This window comes from Ambystoma mexicanum, chromosome 10 (genome assembly GCF_040938575.1).
Source record: "Ambystoma mexicanum isolate Mex_15411 chromosome 10, UKY_AmexF1_1, whole genome shotgun sequence".
Classification (NCBI taxonomy): domain Eukaryota; kingdom Metazoa; phylum Chordata; class Amphibia; order Caudata; family Ambystomatidae; genus Ambystoma; species Ambystoma mexicanum.
This window is the reverse complement of record NC_090932.1, coordinates 1,514,524,095-1,514,544,814: the sequence shown is the minus strand read 5'-3', so window position 1 is coordinate 1,514,544,814 and position 20,720 is coordinate 1,514,524,095. Positions and strand designations below refer to the sequence as shown.

The 20,720-nt window shown below is 46.7% G+C and overlaps 1 protein-coding gene across 1 annotated transcript in view; it reads right to left on the bottom strand.

Annotated features, from left to right (window-relative positions):
• The window catches only part of DNAH10 (dynein axonemal heavy chain 10), a 2,725,177-nt gene that overhangs the window by 2,119,906 nt on the left and 584,551 nt on the right, over positions 1 to 20,720 (bottom strand). The window lies entirely within an intron of this gene.

The window sequence follows — 20,720 nt, the reverse complement described above, 5'->3', positions numbered from 1 at the left end:
GATTATGAATAAAAATATTGTAAATCCAATGAAGTAAAAAAAAGAAAAATCATGTACAATAAAAAAGTGGTCCATTGCCAATGTCCATAATTTTTTTTTTTTTTTTTTTTTTTTATTTGTATTTAATCTAAATAAGATTTTTTAACAAAGAAAGAAAGTTTGAAGACGCGCTTGATGTGGTTGTAACGTTTGACGTTCCTAATAGTTAAATAGTCGAGAACTGCCTCACGTATTTGTCAATGTAAGGAGGAAAAGAAAATCATTGAATCGTAGGAACATTGTGTTGAGACTGCAGCGGAAGGAGGACATTAAAAATGTGCTTCATGATGTTTGTTGTTGCCAGCTGCCATGTTTGTTTGTCACCGTCTATCAGTTTGTTCCAACACGATTCTTCTTCTTGCAAGGTGAAGTTTGAGAAGGTGTCTTTCAAATAAGTTCGACGGATGTCTGTCGTTGCAGGGCAGGTCAAAAGCAGGTGTCTTATCGACTCTTTAGTCTCTGTAGATTTGCAAAGCCGACAATTACTGGTCGTGGATATGCGTCTAATCGCCAAGATTTCGTTTGTTTCTAGTAGATTGAGTCGAATTTTTAAAAAGAAGTTTCTAGTTGATCTATTAGGGAATAGTTTCAAGTATGGTTGAACGGAGTCTAATTTTTTACAGAACGGGGGGAGATGGTTGGTAAGTTTATATCGAGTAGCTGTTTCAAGGGTGTTAATCCAGTCCATTTCTTTGATTTTTTTAATTACTCTAACTGGGTTGCTAATAAGGTCCTCCGTATTGCAGGCGACTGAGTCCAGCATGGACAGGATTTTAGTTTCCCATCGGGTAAGCGTTTGACATGTCCCGAGACGGATTTCTTCTCTTATCAGCTTGTAAGCATATGGAGCGTCTTGCAGTATACATTTCCGATATAGTAGCACACTGTTGCTGTCCGTGGTAGATTTTAAGGAGGAGAGAGTGAGTTCCCGTCTGATTAATGTTATCGGGGTAGATTTTGGGAGGCCAAGGACTGATCTCCAGAAAGTTGCTTCCAGGCTTTGCCACAGTTCTTGTGGAAGATTCGGCATTGCGTCGGCACCATAAGTCAAGGATGGTATGACTTTCTTTTTGTAAAAGTCTCGTACCGGAATGATTGAGAATCTGCCGAATTTTATATCGATGGCTTTCCCTTGTGCGGCCAATTTTATAGTTTTTGCGTGCAGTTCTTCCTTCATCGCATTCTCTCTATGCGAACTATCTAGGATGACACCCAGGTATTTAAAGCTGGAGACCTTCTCGATAGTGATCGAACCTAGTTTTAGAGGTTGAAAGGCGTTCCTTTTTGCAGATTTCTCGATGACCATCATTTTGGTTTTTGCTTGGTTGATTTCCAAGTTGTTTGCCAACATATATTGTTGTAAATTTGAAAGTTGGCGTTGTAAGCCTATTGGAGTGTTGTCCAAGAGGATGAGGTCATCAGCGTAAAGGAGGCGACTAATCTGATCACCTCCGAGTTTAGGAGGAAATGCTCTCACCAGTTTTTCTGTCTCCTGGAAGTCTCCTAGGTAGGTCCAAAACAGCGCCGGGGCTAGGGGGCAGCCTTGCTTTACCCCTCTAGCTGTTGTTATTTCTTCTGTTAGGAGGCCTTGTTGGTTAAGGCGTACTCGCATTGAAGTGTTGGAGTAAAGGGCTCTGATTGGGGTAAGGATACCAGGAGGGCATTTCCATCGTGCAAGTTTCTCCCACAATCTGTCGCGATCCACCTTGTCGAACGCCTGTGTCAGGTCGACGAACGCGATAAACAGACTTGGACGTCCCTCCAAAATTTTGCTTTTCAAGGCACTCAGTATTAGTATATTGGCGTTGGTCCCTAAGTTCCTTTTGAAGCCGGTTTGGAGATTGTCTTGGCAGGGAGCGTCATTGGCCCAGGTGGTGAAATGGTTTAGTAAAAGGGATCCAAACAATTTTCCTATTGGGTCAAGGAGGGCAATAGGTCGATAACTGCTAGGGTCTGATCTATTGCCCTTTTTATAGATGGGTACCACGTTTGCACTCTTCCACGATGGAGGGATGGATTTTGTGGTGGCACATCGTCTGAAGATTTGGCTTAGCAAAGGCGCCCAAGCTTCGGGGTGGGCCTTCAGATCAAAATTCGTGATGCCGTCCGGACCTGGTGCGCGTGAAGGTTTTAATTTTTTGATTAAAGTTACGATTTCTTCGATATTATCTACACGGATCCAGGCGGTATCGTTGTTTTCCATCGTGGGCCTTGTGGTCGTGGTGTTTTTGAAGAGATTTCTGAAGTGTGTTTCCCATTCTAGCTGGCCTATTCCGTTCAATTGGCAAGGTCTAGCGCCAGGGGTTGTTGAGTGGAGTAGGGACCAAAAATCTCTTGCGTGGTTTCCTGTGATAGCTTTCAGAATATCTTCTGCGTCTTGCTGGTAAAGCTTGTGCCGGTAGCTTTTAAGCCAAGTTTTGTAGTTTTTAACTGCGTCTTTAATGATGGTAGTTGACCGTGGAAAGTCGAGTTTGCGAGCTTGTCTTTTTATTTTCCTCAGCTCTCTTTTTCTTTCAGCGACTAGTGTGTCATACTTATGTTTTTGGTCTGAGGCGATTGGTTTCTTGTTTCGTTTTGAAATTCTAAATGCTGTCAGCAGTGGAGTATAATCTACTTCGTTGTTGCTTGGAGTGGTTTTGTGCTCGCTGTAGCGCAATGAAATGGATGTTATAGCCTTTTCTGTGATCCTTAATCTAGTCCCCTGGTCATTGGGTTCAATGTCTACGCTAATAGTATGGTTAATCGGAGCCTTTGTTGTCCAGGTGGTTTCGAGAAGGTTATGGTCACTTTCTCTGGTTTTGACGACTTTAAAGGAGTTAATATGCAGTAACAAAGGACGTGATACTAGGATATAATCGATTGTTGAGTTTGATTTAGTTCCTTCCCATGTTGGTAATCTGTTTGGGTCAGGGAAGGCTTCGTCTAGGTTGTCGTAAGATCTAGACTTCATTAGGTTCTGCCATTTAGTCGATCTTTGGTCAGTTTGGCCTTTTTTCAATTTCAGTCCTTTTGTGCTCCCGTAAGGTTGTCTAGTGATGTTGAGGTCACCACATAGGACTACATAGTCGGGGTGGTGGGTTACTTGAGCCCAGTCTAGGTCTTGTTCGATTGTATTGATGAATTTTGTACAGTCGATGGTTGCTGGGTTCCAGTATATGTTAACGATTATTAATTTCTTCGTCAGTATTTTATTTGTTTTTTCATCTCTTGTGGTCCAGTTTAGTTTTACCATCATCATGAAATGCTTTTCCTTTAATTTTTCTGTATCGGTTAGGCCTCGTCCACTGCGAATTGCTATAAGGAGACCTGCAGTTGGGCGGCCTAAAAGGCTCTTCTTGGCCAACACTGTGTGGATCTCGTAGCCGTCAAGGACTGGAGGTTGAAGCAGCCATGTCTCTTGCAGACAGATGATATCATATGTTGTAAGGGTCACGGACCCCGGGGCTGTTAAGTGAAGAAAACCTCGAGTGTTCCACGAACACATTTTTAGTTGGTCTTGAGGGTTAGGATTCTGGTAGACGGTAGCGTTGCTGTAGATCCTTCTCTCGGGTGGCTATTTTTGTGAATTTAGCTTCAGGGCTTTCGGCAGCCAGGACCAGAGGGAATGTAGCGACGAGGTTTGGGCTTGTGATGGGTCTGCTGGAGATGACTTGTTTCGGACTGTCCTTTGGAGCTTTAGGTCTACTGTTGGATGGTTGGTTTTGGCCAGAATCTTGGAAGATTTTGTTTCCTTGACAGTTAAAGTTGAGCTAACTGGACCTTTTACTGGCCGAGTGGATTCTTGTTGATGAGGTGCGTTGCTAGAGTTTGGATTTTGGACTCTAACATTTGTTTTGACTGTCTTTTTCGATGTCGAGTAAGAATTTTGATAAGAAAATCGATGGTGCTCCGTTGCTCTTTTACGCTCTTGGGATTCTCTAGTTTCTCGGTGATTGCGAGGTTTGATTTCTCTCGTGGATTCCGTAAGATCGTAACCCATTATTAAAAGTTCTTCTAGGGCGGATTTAAGGGCATTATTTGTTGTTTGTGACGCGATGTATAGATGTGAAATTGCTCTGTGGCCTTGGTGGCTTGGGTCTACGATCTGAAGGTCATCTGATTTAATTGAGCGTAGTTTCGGAATGAAACTAAACAGGTCCATAACTGCTCTTCTGTTTAGAGTTACTTCATCGGAATTCCCAGGAATCTGCTCTAGTTTCAGTATCCATCGTGGTTGAGGTTTTGTGTGATATTTAACAGTTTTTGATTTGAAGGTTCTTTTTGGAACCTCCTTAGAGTGTGGTCTTGATGTAGGATTCTTTGGTTGACCTGTTGGACAATAACGATAGTGGCTGTTACTCGATCTTTGAGTGTGCCTTAATGATCGTCGATGTGATTGTTTATCCCGTTTCTCGTTTTCTGGCTTTTGGGGTTTAGGGTTGGGTACTGTCTCCAGTTTTCCCAATGGGGATTCTTTTAGGTTGTTGATATCCCTGGAAAGCCACTGTCTTCGTTCTTCGAGGGTATAAAAAGGAGATTCTGTGGTCTCTTTTTCTTTATTGCGGTGTTCTGAGGACGTTGTGTGGTTAGGTGAAGAGTCGTTTGCACTTTGCACTTCTTGGATTGAAGTTGTAGAGTGATCTGAGAAATGTTGAGTAATGTTCATCAAATCCTCGTCGTTTAAAAAGACTTCAGCCCCTCCAGAAGAGTGGTTACATGTTGCATGAGCTTCCGTGTTTGCTTCCCGTCGGTCTATAGCTTCCCCTTTCCCTTTAGGTTTAGTTATAGGGCTTTTTAACGAGGCTGTTGTTTCTAAGCTGACTGAGACCTGTCGTTGGAAAATCGGTTCTAATAATGCTGTTTTTTTCCTTTTGTAGTTGGGTTCTTTCCCTCCTTTTGTCGACTTGCAATTGTCTGTCGGGAGAGGTGTGGGCACCGTTAAGTCGATGAATGAGAGTGTTTGTGTGCCCAATGACTTTGTTTGCGGTCTTTCTTCACGAACAGGGCACGTTGGATGAATTGGTTGTTGAGACGGAAGCGTCATCTGGTCTTGAGTTGGGTTGTTTTCAATCAATGCTATCTTAGCTTCTAGGGCCGTGATATAACCCTCCAAAAAAGTTAGTTTATTTAGCATTACCGCTTGAAGTGATGTGTGATCTTTCATTGTGTCTCCGATTGTTTCGTATAGCTTGACAAAAGGATTTAAAGCTATGGATAAAGCTGACATCAGGGTGCAAGTGTCCAGTTTTTTTGACTGTAAGTCATTTGATGGTGAGGGGCTATACGGTGTCGATTTGCCTCTGGTGGGTGATGGCGGTCGTGTGGCTGGTATAGTGACTGCAGATAACCTTCTGGAAGCGTGATCTGAGGAATGTCTTCTTTGGTTATTATAGCTGTCCAAGTTTGAGTAGAAGTTATCTAGAGTTTTCTCAAACTGGATTCTATTTTTAGATTTTGCCGGGTGGTTTCTTTCACAATCTCTTTCCCGGGTTTGCGGAATAGATGTGTGGGCCTCTCTCAATGGCGATGGCAAGGTCTCAAGTAAGGGATCTTTATCGCTGTTGTTTGGTTGAGGTGAAGCCTCCCTATCACTTGGAATATCTATTGGTCTAGGTTGGGTATTGTTTGTCGTGGGGGAGTCTACTTGCTTCAACGGGGTCAGGTTATGTCGAGGAAGTATGGGTCTGTCACCCTCCTGTGTCTTTTGGCTATGGAGCTGAGGTTGGGTCTGTGATTTGTGGTCGCAGCTCTTTTGACTTTGTTGGGGGGCCAAAGTTGATGGTGCTGTTTGTGCCGTTGTATTGCCGGAATAGGGTACCGCCGGTTTACAGGAGGGAGCTGCGGGTGAGGTCAGTTTAGGGGCGATTTGCACCCCTGGCTCATCTGTCGTTATTTGTGGGATTGTTGAAGTAACTTGGCCCGAAAAGTGCCATTTTGTCGGATCTATGGTGGTTGCTGATCTGTTGTCTTCTTTAGTAAGAGGAAGGGGTACTTTACGTTGGACTTGTATTAACCTGCGATGTTTTCGAGGAGGGGTGATTGCGTCTGCTGCCTCCAAGATTTCTGCGTCTGTCAGTTCTTTGCACTTTTGTTGGATAGCTTTGGAGTGCTTGTGGAAGAAGTCCGATAATAGTTTCAAAGGGCGTTGAGGTTTTTTCATGTTCTTTCTTGAGTCTTTAGTGACCACGCGAAGTGTTTTACTAAAGATCGTGTGTTTTGGTAGTTTTTTGGCAAAACTGTCTAGGTTCCTTTGTTTGCTTGCTATTTCCTCCTCGTAAACTTTTTTTTTTTTTTTTGTTGAATCGTCAAATGACCGAGGTCTCTTTTTTTTTGTGGAGTTCAAGGCAGGGCCCTTTTCTTCGTTGAGTGGTGGACGGTTTGGAGCAGTCTCCTCGTTGATTTCATCGTCGAGGTTAGCTGATGGCAAATTTATTGAGGCTTCATTGAGTGATATTGTGAATTTTTGAGTTTGGTCAATAGGTGGCGCTGATGCGGCTTCGCTCTCTGATGTTCTCGCAGGCGGTTTTCCCTCAGATGTTTGTCCGCTCTGGCACTCCAGCTCTTTGTCCCCGGGTTGTGGTTCTCCCTCGGGGTCGGATGACACTTCTTTTCTCCCCCCCAAGGGGGGGGGGGGGGCGGGGGGCCGCCTTCCGCTGCGGCCGCCTCCCGTTCTGGCAGCCCGTTTTCAGCGTTCGCCGGCCTCAAGGTGGACAGCCCGCTCCACGCCGTCTCCCCTCCGGGTGACTGCGGAGCTAGGGCCGTGACTTGGGTCGGCCTGTCGAACGTCGGCAGGGAGGCAAGGTGCATACGCACAGGATTCAAGGCGGTCCCCCCTCCGGGTGACCGCCGATCACCGGCGGCAGCTGTCCCCGCCGGCGTACACTCATTTGGCGGCCTGGACGAATTCGTTCCGGGGCTCAACGCGGCCGCCCCTTCGGGATGCTGCGGAGCTCCGAGGAGCGTCAGGCCCGCCTGTAGGTGCAGGAATGAGACAACTGGTGCCGGAGGCAGGCGAGGCTCGATGGCGTGGGCGTCCAGGATCAAGGTGTCGTCCTCTGGTGAGTCTGCTTCATATGTTTGTGTAGGCCTTTTACTATTGAGAAGGAAAGTGCACTTTTCAGCGTCTCTTTTTCCTGTACCTATGCCCTTTCCCAGTGTCTTACGACTTTTTCCCAAGTAAGAACTTGTTTTGGGGTCGGGGCTCTGGGATGAAAGGTGATCGTCTGTTGATTCAAGGCAAGACACAGGGAGGTGATTGAGAGTGTCTGTAAGTATTTCAGTTGCGTTTTTAGACAGCAATTTTGCGTTGCTTCTCAGGCGGCGGCCTGTCAGGTCTTCGGGGTCCAAGGCCTGGAGTTTAGGTGGTAGGGCGGCGGTTGGTGGAACAGCAGTCGGGCCCGTCTTGCCTGGCATGACTGCAAGACTGCCACTCGCCGCCACTCCGCGCCGCTCCGCGGTGGAAATGAGGGTTTTGTAGTGTAGGATGCTGGGTGTAGCTGGAAAACACACCTCCAACAATGAAGCTGAAGAAAATACTGGGTGGTGGGAGTATACTGCAAGACTGCCACTCGCCGCCACTCCGTCCATAATAAAAACATAATCCAAATTTTAAAAAACCACTGATCCATGGGAATATAGAAAAAGAAAGTATGTACAAGTCTGCAACTATATCCAATGGAAGTCCAAATGGTCCATGATCCACAAACAAAAGGAAACCTACCAAAAAGTCCTATGAAGAAAAAACTATATACAATGGCGGCGGGCAAGTCCTACGGCTCACTCTGTGATGTTCCAGGCCAGGGCATCATCGAACTCCACGTCGATGTCCCGGAGGCGGGCTTCTGCCCTGTCCTCGAGGTCTCGCAGGGATGCAGTCATGGCCTGTTCCAACTCCCTGCCAGTTGCCTCGAGGCACTCAGCCCGCCTCAATGCCCTGCGCATGGAGTTCTCCGCCCTGACCATAGTGAGCTGTGCCTCCTCCGCCCGTTGCCGCTCCGCATCTATCCGCTGGCCCAACCTCTGCCACACGGAAGACACTCCCATTCCAGGGTCCTCCTGCCATCCGGCCGATGCCTGCCCCTCTGATGTTGATGGCCCCGAGCCATGATGCCTCGCACGTTAAGCGTGCCGCTGAATCCGACGCAACTGCCTCTGCCAGCACAACGGCATTCGGGCTGATGGAATCCACCGACGCCGTCGTGCACGTGCCCTGCCCGATGATGCCGGCACATCCTCCATCTGCTGGGGTCCAGTTGCTGGGGTGTCCACCCCTGCTGGACCTCTGACTCCCGACTGTGGCAGGGATGGGATCTCCACTGAGCTGGCTGCGTTGGTCGGGGCAGGTCCACAGGGGGCCCTGGTGGCATCTGGGCCGGAAGACGGCATGGAGAACGACTGGTGCATAGTCTGCACAGAGGAGGAGAGGGCCGCCAGAGTGCCCGACACATGTAGGAAACCCCCGACCATGGCCCCTCCCAACTGGGCCACATTGGCACGCAGCTCTTCGTGATGACATGCGTGGTCCCCCCAGGAAGCACGCATGTCATCACGAATGTCACGCATGCACAATGCGACACCAATCAGGACGGTCTCCATACGGTCACAGGTCCCCTCGTCCGCAGGTAGAGGAGTGCCAGATGACGTGGAACTTCCCCCTACCTGCGGACGGGCCTGGGATGGGGCATCCCTGCTGGTGCATGGTGGTGCAGTCACAGTGTCAGGGACAGTGACATGCACAGGCCCCTCCACGGCAACCTGTGCTGCCTCCTGCCCCTTGCCCTGGACTGCACCACCTGCACCAGTGGTACCACCCCCACCAGGCCCCATGTGAGGCTCAATAGCGGCCTCCTCCTCCTCCTCTGTGCACACCACCAACCTGGATGGCTCCACACCGTCTTCTGCCATCGCAAGCCCCTTTGGGGGCTCACCCGCCCCTTCCGCTGCAGCCATAGTGGCAGACGCGGCACCAGTCCCCTCGCTCCCGGATGATGGTAATTCCTGGGAGGGTGACTGGGCCTTGCGTCGCCGGCCAGTGGAGGCAACCCCGTCGCTTTGCTCCACAGCGCCGTCTCCGCTCTCTTCTTCACTCACCGCTGTGTAGAGGGAGACATAGAACACAAGCATCAGGGTACTGTACAATAGTCCCCTGGACAGGAAGCAATAGCACATGAGTGGCACTGTCAAACGTCACTTCCAACATGTCCCTCCACAACACATGGGTCAGTGCAGGCAACACACATGCAGAAACAGGCATGGCGCATGCAATGAACATTTGCATCCATGTCCAAGGAACTGTTGAAACATACAATGATGGTTTGAAACTCACATGCATCATGGGTCATACTGATCACAGGCACACACATCACCGTAGTTTCATGCATCTGGACTCATACACCCCAGACACAGTGGATACAAGGATGACTAGGCTGCATCAGTGAATCAGAACATTGTCACGGACATGTGTCATGCATCCATGGCATTTACAAGTCACACACACACTACTCAGACACACAGACATGTACACCATACATGTCCATGACAGCAGCACCCATCTCTCACACGCCAACCATGTCCAAGAACAGAGACAGGCATGCATTCATGTGTGCATTGCGCATGCTGCTCCGCATGTTGCATTGTAACACATACATCATCCATGTGGTTCACGCATGACTGGTCTCACATGCAGCACCATCATGTCCCTGCACACACACATCCATACATGGCCCAATACAGGCAAATAGCTAACTACCAGCAAACTGCAACATGCCCTGTTTCACACAGCATTGCATGGCCACTTACTGCTCGACTTCAGAGGGGCCTGCATCCTGAGGATCTGGTGGTGAAGCACTGGGCAAATGCGCTCCAGGACCCTCATCGGCTGGTTGGTAAGCTGGCCCCGGCGCCCCACTGCATCCGCTGCGTCTAAGAGGGCCTACTTGAGGGTCCTGGACTTGTAGTCCTCCCAGCGCTTCTGGATGTGTTTGATGTCGCGGAGTGCCACCCCCTCTGCGTTGATGGCACCCACTATGTTCATCCAGATCCTCCTCCGTCCTTCCTTGTCGGTGCGCGATGGTGTGAAGAGGGCATCATAATGTCCCAAGACTTGCTCCACCAGGATTCCACTTCATTGGAAGTGAAGCTGGCAGCCCTCTGCCTCTCAGCTGGGGGGTTGCCACTGGTGCCAGATGGTGTTTTGTCGGACATGGCAACCCCCAAGGCAGGTGTGGGTGGGCAACTGGGTCCTGGGGCTGGGCTGTGGAGCGATGGAATACCAGTCGGGAGTCCTCTGTTCCAGCAGGGGTGGTCACAGCAACTGGATCCCTGGAGATGGCAGATGTACAGGCACCAAATGGCAGGACACAGTGGCAGCAGGCAGGCAGGCAGCAGCAGCAGATGACTCGTGGGAGGCTGCTCAGGGCTCAGGGGGCAGTAATTCGGCCTTCTGGGCAGGAGCGTGATCTTCCATGTGTTGTCGCATGGCCAGCTTGATACGGAGTGATTTGCTACGTGAAAAAACAGCACGTCAGCGTGTAATTCGAGGAAAGGCCCTTGGCGCGTAAGTGACGTAATGTGCGCGCGGGCGTTTCCCTGACACGGGTTGAAGGTCCCATGTGGGTTTCCATCGCTCTGTACGTGCTTTTTGTGGGAAGCGGTGCCTGTGTTTTCCAGAGTAGGGGTTCACACGCGATTACTTCACAGCGGATACAGTGCGTACTTCTTCTTTTGGCGTGGGTGTTGGCTACGTGTTCTTCTACACGCAAGGCAGATGGTGAGTTGCACACATGCTATTTTTCGTACTGTGGGTGTCCCGGTTGGTCGCGTTCCCCTTTTTTCTGGGCATACTAGCCTTCGTGTTGATCACGTACGCATTTTTTGTGTTCTTGGCTGCCACAGCGTACTGCGTGTGTTTTTTTACACGCACGTGGGTTACAGGGGTCGCATATCTATTTTTCATGCTTTTTTGGGGTGCCTGAGCGTTGCGTGACAGGTCATTTCTCCTAGGGGGCCACAGAATGGGACATTCATCATGGCTGTATATACGTGTTTGTTGTTTGCGCACACTTTTGTAATGCGCAGGGACGCTACCGCCTGCCTTCATGTGGCGGACGTGTTTAGGCCGGTGCGTGTCATTGGCCGTGCGTGGGTTTCCCCTATTCGATTCCATGAATACATGTAGTTCATGTGCGTGTGGGCGTTCCGTGTATTTCCATGCAGTAGTTCCCAAGTTACGCCTTCTTTTTCATGCGTTGTTCCCCATTCCGCGTGTTCTGCCCCCTTTTTTGTGTGTGCGCTGACTTTGTGCGCTTTCGACATGCGCAGGGCCTTCCATGAATTGCACGTGTGCGCATGCTTTTTCACGCTTGTGCCAGCTTGCGCCACAGTTTTCAGCGCATATTTGTTCCATGAATCGGCCCCTATATTGGAGTCAAAATGTTCCCATGGTATTGGAATCTGTATTGATATATTGGACTAAATGAACCTTGTAACTGGGAGATTCTTACGTTATGGTTAAATATTTCTCTTACTTTGTACCATGAGAACTCGATTTTTTGTTCTTTTTAACACTTTTCTCTTTTGGTTCAGGGTTTGTTTGCATTGCTATCGAACAATGTACTTGGTTTCAACAGGTGATGTTCATAAGGTTCCTTTTTTTTTGCTTCTATGAATGATAGTCGCCAACGGTCTATTCTCATCTAGAATCCTATAGGCATACGTGGGCACACGCGTTTCGGAGGTGTTGGGCATCAAGATAAGCAGCACCATCTGGTGGCAGGTCGCTGAGAGCCAGTTAGTCATGGGAGAGGGAAGCTCAGAGGTGAACTGTGGGAAGGAGAAGAATATTTGAATATCAACATTGTATGATATGTGAATCCATGTAAAGAGGAGAGGGCCAACAACAGACCCTTGTTGGACCCTTATGACAAGGGTGGTGGTGGTGGAGGTCTCAGTATTTCACAAAGTGGAAAATGAGTGATAATCTAGGTTGCAGTCATCCAAGTGAGGATCGTGCACAGAACTCCAAGATAAGAGAGAGTTTAAAGGAAGGAGGTGAAAGGAGTAGGCTTGCCCATAGTCCTTACTCACCTTGTATTAAAGAGATGGGACTCACTGGATAATCCCAGAGGCTAACTTGAAGAGACAGAGAGAGAGAGAGAGAAAGAGGGAGAGAGAGAGAGAGAGAGAAAGAGAGAGAGAGAGAGAGAGAGAGAGAGAGAGAGAGGTGTGTGTGCGTGTCCCTGTCTGTCCGTTCGGCATGTGCGTGTCCCTGTCTGTCCGTTCGTCCATGCCTGCACCATTTTGTCAGTAATCTGTGTACAGAAACACTGATTGTTCATCTGACCTACATGATTTCTCTTGGTCGTTGGCAACCTATCTTGTTCTACTCTGTTAGGGAGAATTCTCTTATAAGGCAAATTTTCCAAACCTAGTGAGTCCCCCAGCGGCTTTGCTGGATTTTTGGGGTTTGTTTTTTTTCTCCTGCTTAGAGTGAAACTCTTTTCCTCCCACTCTTAGGCATGATTTGAGGTATGTCTTTGACTTTGTATGTGCTTGTGGGCTATGTTTTTTTTTCTCCATAGGGTATCATCTGTTTTTGTGTATGTGTTACACAGCACCCTCAGTGCAGTAACACAGGGGTGTCATAGTGACCCCCAAACATAGACTCCATACCCTGGGACTGCCTACTGTCTCCTAGGGCATGTAAAGTCACCATTGACTTTACTAGTCCCAAATTGTGAACAGAACCAGTACAAACCATCATATTGTGGAAGTACTGGAAGGGGTTAATTCGATTGCCCCTGGGTATGTTTTCAAGGGGGCACTGTCCAGTCCCCCCTTGTTGAGTTTCTGGCTGGTGGCAGTGGTTACCACGCAAAATATTCCACCGGAATATTTCCTATGGGATTTTCCCATTGATTTTAAACGCACCACTTTTTGGTGCAATGTTAAAGATACCGCTGGTTTATTTATTTAATATTAAATCTACGGGTGGGTCTTTTTGCCAGAACTCTTTTCTAAAATGGCATTTGTTTTAGTCTCTGTAACTCTGACCAAGGTCGAGCCCTTTGTTCCACTTTTTGGCAGGCTTCTCCACAGAAGCCCACCAAATGGTGCCACTCTGTCTGGGTTCCACAGGATATGTGGGGAGGGGAATTGGAACCCTGGACTGCGTTGCCTTAGCAACTCAAGTCGCACTCTATTCTGATTGGCCCAGTGTTGAATCGCCCGGCTCACCACTTAGCATGTTTGAGTGACAGCTAGGCTGTTCAATGGGGGGTTTTCTGCATAAAAACAGGGCTTTTGGGACTGGAACTTCAGAAGTCGCCACAGGACCTAAGAATCCGAAGAGGGAAGAAGCTGAGCCATCTGCAACCACGACACCACCGGTGAAGCCCTGCTGCAACGAACTCACCACTTTCCCAATGACAAGAGAAGATCTTCTGCTGGACGAGACTTCTTCCACTGAGCTGGTGGGACCAACCAGTTCACCCCTTTCGCCTTCCAAAGACATCTCTTGGTCGAATCGCCCGTGCCAAGCACCCCGGCGGCCGAATAGCCAAGCTTCACCACTTTGACCGCGGATAAAAGGAACGCACCTTTACCGACAAACTCTGCGGCTGGTTTCATCCCTGTGCAGTGCCTCGACTCCACGTTTCCTCCTTGACGAGATCCTCTCTTCCCCTATCGGAACCATGACTTGCATCCACTGCCAGGAACAACTGCGCTGCTGGAGCTTCCTCTCTCTTTAAGGTACTGTGTTCCACCTGGCCTCCCTTTCTTCGGATTGTTAAAGGTGACCCTTAAATCCTTGGCTTTCCAACTGGGTTGGCTCCAGACCTTCTAACTTTAACTTCTTGAATCACCCCAACTTCTTTTGAACATTCTGCAAAGACTTTTAGTGCATTTTAAACGGTGTGATCTTGGGCACATTTCGCTTTGCTCTATTTAAAGTGGGCCTGGCCTATGAACTTTGGCTCTACAGTGTATACTGCCTTTATTCCCTTGCTGAAAACTCCTAAAAGTGTTGGGACCTGTTTTATTTCTATGCTCTGCCTTTTTCTCTCCCTTTAACTGAACTATTGGAGTGCCATCTAGGTTACGCGCTCACATCTGTTTTAACAAATAGTGGTGTTTTAACTCTGACTTGTCTAATAGTTATCAAGGGAGGTGTGTATAATTTACCTGACTGTGTTTTAACTTGCTTTTGATTTAGAGTGCTAGTGTATTGCCTAAATTGTGTTTTAAATAAATAATTATATACATTTGATACAAAGCTCTGGTCAATGTTTGTTTGCTCTCCTGTTTTTAGCCCTATTGTGTATACTCTATATACTGCCCTACTCTTCTTGAGAGAAGTCTGACCGCTCAGCCACAGCTACCAGGTAAATCCGGGTGGTACAGCCTGCTATCAATTGGGTTTACTGCTTACTCCTGTAGTCTTAATCTTTTTGCAGTGTTCCCCAAGGGAACTGCACAGGATTCTGCCAAACATACTGTGTACTCTACCACTTCCCTCCACCTTTTGACGTTTCCTTCTAGGCTGTGCTGCCTTCGACGATCCTTAGTTCATCCCATGGGTCTCAGGATTCTGGTGTGTGCTGTTAGTCCTTTCTGCCGATATACCAGGTTGGTCTGATCACCAAGCCTCTTGGGAAGTATCTGATAGATTAGACAGAGTACTGGCCAGGAAAGAGGCGGATAGGCATAGGATTGGAGACAGAGGCACCTGGCAAATCTGTCCTGTTGCTCATCATTTCATCCATGTATAACAACTCTTGGCTGCATCCTGACCTGCCTTGGAACAATGGTTTTGCTTAATGGACTGTCTCCACTATGTATCAAGTATTAGACTTTCATCGCACATGCCTGCAGGATTCAGATTCTGCTTTGGTGTCCTACATCCCTCTCTACCTCTGGACCTGTGTCCAATTAACTTTTCCATCAGTTTACCAATCTGTTGACTTTCACCCTGACCTGGACTTCTTTATGCTTCACCATTTTCTTGGAGTCCTCCTGTGCATCTCCTACTGCATTAGCAGTGCCTGTGTGCATCATGTCAGACCTCTCTGTGCAATCTTTTTCTTTTACCATGCTATCCACAATATTTCCTCTGGAAGAATGCAGCGGTTAGGCATATACGTATGTGCACTGCCTATGCCCCAATATTAACACTTTAATGTTTTCCTTGTGTTCTTACAGTCTGCAGTACCGTCCTGGCATACATTCTCACCTTTTGGTTTAGTCCTCACTTGAGTGAAGTTTGAAAGGTTTCCTAGGCTGTCACTTTAAATATTCTTTTTCTTCTGCTTTAGTAATGTTCTGTTTTGTTAATAGTATTTGTATAGTGCACTAATCGCCAGCAGAGTGGCTTCACGGCACAACTGGCTTCAGGTTCTGAAAGAGAGACTACTAAGATTTATATAGAGAATGACCAAATCCTTTAAGTATTACTAAAGGCCAGGTGGGAGTCTACATTCCTATGGGCCTGCAGGAGGGTGGCTGATAGAGTGCTACCAGCTGTAACATCATTAACCAAGAATATCCTGCTACAGCCCCCATTATCTGTGGCCGAAACAGTCCCACCACAGACTCCCTTGACCCACCTACCAGCACGGGAGAAGACAAGCCTAGAGCGCAAAGACTCCTCTGACTGGCAATACATAAGAGATTGTATCATAACAAAACTCAATCAAATTGACAATATAAAGGAGTTCCCGGCAATGGCTTGAGACTGTCAAACAGGGAAAGAAGCAGGTTCCCCAGAGAACAGTAGATAAACACTGTCAAACTTCACTAACGTCAGTTACAAGCAAAATGAGGTTGGAGGAGAAATGGGTGAGAAATGCAGGTTGAACTTGCACTCCCAAATCAGTCTTCCTTGTCAATACAGCCACATTCAGGCCCACCAAGGACCACTAGTCTGAAGCGAAGAGCTTCCAAGCTATAGGATCTTTGATTAAGGAACATTTAAAAATTCCACTGATTGTATACAGTCAAATAAGTAAATTACCTCAGGACAAGAGGAACATTATCATCACCAATGTAGAGAAACCAGCAATGAGTGAACCAAGAAAAGGTTTAAGAAACAAAGTTCTATATTGGTTGCAACAGAAGCTGGGACATCGCTCATAAGCTTTAATGACCTGAAGGTACTTCATATGTTACAGATTGACAACTGGTGTCCCTCCAACAACAGAGACTCTATTGTTGTGGGATGTTGTAAAATCTATCTTCCCTATTTCCTGAGTATTTCTAATAGCTTGGCAGATGCATCATCTGATTTCAACCTGAAAATTGTGTTTGACTATACATAGTTGGCTTAATCCAGCTGAGGCTAAAGCAGTCTCATTTAACCAGAGACAATATTATCCTAATGCAATTTTAATATTTAACCCTGGAAGTCTAATTACTTAAATTCATTTCCTAATCTAGAACTTAGTCAAGCTGCCATGCACTTCTCGTATCATATACTTTTTCCTTTAGTGTCCTTTAGCCCAACAGCGTCACAGCACTAATCCTTAGCACAAAAAGAGTGCAAATATTGCCAGATATAACGATTATTGCATTTATGAATCTGATTAACTTGTTTATTGCTGTGCCTGTTTTAGGATTTTATGCATTGATGTTTGTGATTCTGATCCACCAAAGGTCTCGGGGCGAAGAGTGTTCAATAAAAATATTCAAAGTCTCTTCTACCATGGCATAAAGTGTAATTGAGACAAAGACAGGTGGCAAACCATAATGCCTCTTGCAAAGTTGCAGACAATTTGGAATGAGATATAGGAGTAATGGATGGGGGGGGACTGGAGAGAGTATTGTATGCACCCAGCAAAATAGCAATTTGTTCCAGGCTCAGGATGGTTCATAAAAATAAAACACACATAAAACACACACGATTTATTATTCGTCCAACATACTGCAAATAATGGGTACAAGGGTAAACTTGCTATATCAGAAGTATAGGAAAGATGTGGGAACATTCTTCCATATGATTTGGGTGTGCCTTCTGCTTAAAGACTACGGGATGGTAATTAGGGCTGAGATTCAAACTAGACATTGAGCTGAAGACAGAGCTCATACATGTATTGGGAGAATAAATGTGTAGAAAAAATGACTTATTGAAATGGCTTTTGGAACAGTGAAAAGGGACATAGCTAGGAAATGGGGTGTATCAAACGTTACCAAAGTTCAACATTGGCGTGCCAGTCTGGATATGTATATGGGATTTGAGAAACTGATACTGTACAAAACATGACAAAATATGGCAGAAGCGCAAGGCCTCAATTTAAGTTGGAAAAGGTATAACATGGTGAAGTATCAGAAGTCCCTGGAACGGTCTTGCATAGTTTTAGCACTGAGATTTCTTCTTAATAATGTGGCGTTTAGCAGTGTCAAGTTTGTCATAGAGAAGGGGTCTGGTGTGCACGACAGAGTGTGTTTGGGGTGCTGTTTTGTTTTCGGTGTTTGGTCTATGTTAAAAGAATTTCAATAGAGTTGATCATTAAAATATGCACACAAAGTGAAGCCAAACAAATAGAAAATCCAGACCAACAAAACCATAATGTCAGCAAACAATCAGAAATAACAATATTAAGGTTATGTGTTGTAAGGAGAACACCTGGAGGCAGCAGGTAACATGTTACCATGTCCCTTTATTAAGATCTCAGTTTACTTCAAGGCACGATAGGAACAGGAGCCACTTCAGTTCAGGGAGCCAGACCCACTGGCACCCACCACCAAAGCTGCATGACTCCAACTGCCAAGGTTGGAATCCCAATCATTCACAAACACTGTAGTGACATATGCAACAATCTCACTCTAACATCATGCCCACAATACATCCAGGAAGGCTGGATAAAACCTACTTTAAACATTCCTCCCTTCCTTTAACACTAACAAAGGGAACACAAACACTCTTCAGACAATCAGCCTCATGCTCACCATCCATCCAGGAAGGCACCCAATAACACACCTCCCTTCCCTACAAGCACATAGGCACACTTGACATGCTGAAGCTGGTCCAGGGGATGCACAACAGAAACTTCCCAACAACAACAAAAGACAAACCAACCACCAGGAGCAGGCCTGCATCACTAAACAGCCTGCTACACCACAAAGGAAGCTTAACACCTTTCACACAAGACTGCCACTCTTTGATTTTAGGTCTGCCACACCAAAGCACTGCAAGCCCCTCCATCAGAACAGACAAACCTCCTTTTACCTGGGTATGCCACCCTCCGGTCATGAGCCTGCCACATTCGAGCACAAACCACCATCATCATCAGGGTGTCATAAACAGAGTCTGGGCTATACAAAACCACAAAAAGATACAAGACAAACTCACAATATTCGTAAAGGATACAAGGGGTCAGATCAGACCTTAACAAAGGATACGTGATGAGCCTGCTGTACCCCGTGCTCCACCGTGAAGGAATACCATAAGGAAGACTAGTAGATCAATAATAGACCTTCCAATTGATAAAACACTGTCTAAATATGTAAACAGAGTGAGTGATCAATGGAAAGAGCCAGGAACGATAACAACCACCAATCTGTAAAAATAAAAAGACCTATAAGTATTTGTTTATGGGATGTAATTAAACTATATACCCCTGTAGATCCCACACTAACCTGTGGTGAAGGAACTGTAAGAATTCATGTATAACACAAATAATCCAATCCGGAAAACAACGACTAGGAGGAGGGAAGGTTAGTAGGGAATCTAATCCCGAACGACACGAGGGTCACGCTAGAGCCGGGTTGGTGCACACCTGGTTAGCGTCCCAAAGTTCTGTGCACAATGTTATCCAATATCAGTGCTCATAAGGAAAATAAGTACTCCATTCTTCTGGAGAGAATTGCAGTTCCAATGCCCTTGAATACTCCTATAACTTAAAGTCCAACTGAATAAATGAATATAACCCAAATGATGTTGTGAACACAATAAAGTAGAGTTCAATGGTTAACTTAAGAATAAGTGGATAGGCAGAGCCTAAGAGCGCTTACTTGAAATGTCTTTCTGGCGTGTAGATGCAGAATTTCACATCTCAATGGAAAATAGGAACACTGCTGGGAACACGTTCCTTTATCTCCTCAGTGGCAGTTAGGACACTGCCAAAAGAATCAGTGGTTTGGAAATAACGCCGGATAGGAGAACGCTGATATTACATGTTCCCGATTCCTGCAGCAGCAGATAAGCACAGTCGTGAGCACCTGCAGGGAAACAGGTAACCGCGGGACAGAGTAACGCTGGTTTCACGCGTTCCCGACTTCATGTGGTAAATAGAAGAAAACTGCCAAGGATGAAAGTCCCGCTGGAGGAATGCAGCGGGTGACGTCCCGCTGGAGGAATGCAGCGGCGACCGACTTCAGAGCTTCGCTATAGCCAGTACAATCAATCAGAAGTGCAGTGTCAGCGCCATTAATTGATTATATACGTACGGCAGCGTCACGTAATCAAGTCACGTGATTCTACCGACGAACGCCCCGCCTCTGCTGCCATTCACGAAGCGTATGAAACAGCTTTCATTGTGTATAAAACGGTCTAGCCGTTCTGAGGGCATAACACTCATTCCGTGGAGCTACAAGTCCTCTATGAGGAGACGAAACGGAGGCAGTAGGCATCACACAGGGTCAGGGAACCCTGAACAACGGGCCATACCACCCACATAAAAGTAACACAACCAAAGAAATATCTGCTGCATTCTCAAATGTAATAGGACACAGAACAACAGCTATCCTCTATCACACCAGACGTACACAGAAAATGGGACCATGAGTTGCACAAAATGATGTCCACCTACTACTCAGAATGTAGCACGACAAAACTACAGACCGATCCTACCCTGCAGGCCACACAGGCTAAGAGCTACGCATTCCAACTCAAAAGAGAAAGAAAACTAAACTACCCTCAGGGCCTCATGCTATGGAACACTTTAACAACAACCATTTCTCCAAGATGAACTACTCAGCAGACAACTTTCAATTTGCCTATTTTCCCTGCATGGAGGACAGACCTACTCACCCGACTGAATGGCGAATAAGCCAACCATCTACGCTTCCCACAATACCGGGCTGACCAACACACTACAATAGCTGCTGAGTGGAGCGTTGGTTGTAAGAAGCAAAAAACAAAATAGTCTTATTTGACGAGGCTCCAACTGAATTCTAAATCCAGTAATAGTCAACCCCTATCAAAGCTGACCACAAACATTGATTCACCAACAATATGAGCCCTATCAACACTAAAGGAAGACGCATGGAACCGTCCTTACAACCTTACTCCAAGCATACCACTAACACACACCTTGAGACCCACACAGAAAATTGTAACATGAAACGAACTGCTAAAAGCACAGTGACAGTGTTCCTAATATTCCAGAAAAATTACTAACTCAGCCAATGGCCAGAAATGTTGTAACTCCATTACTGTTGACTAACATTAACTTAACAAAAAAAAACTCTTAAACTCTTCTTGGAGAGTTACCACATCCAATGTGAACCTGAAATGCGGGAGGCGTTTATGAGAAACCTGAAAGTGTCTCACCCACTAGTCCCCTGAATGGCCAGGACACGGCCATCGCTATTCGATCCAGTTCCTGGGGGTGGACCAGTGGGGGAGGATCACCTGGATGGGAGTTCTTCGGGGTTTTAGAGGTGGGACACCTAAGGGTGAGCCGCGGTATCCCCTTCTTTGTGATGTA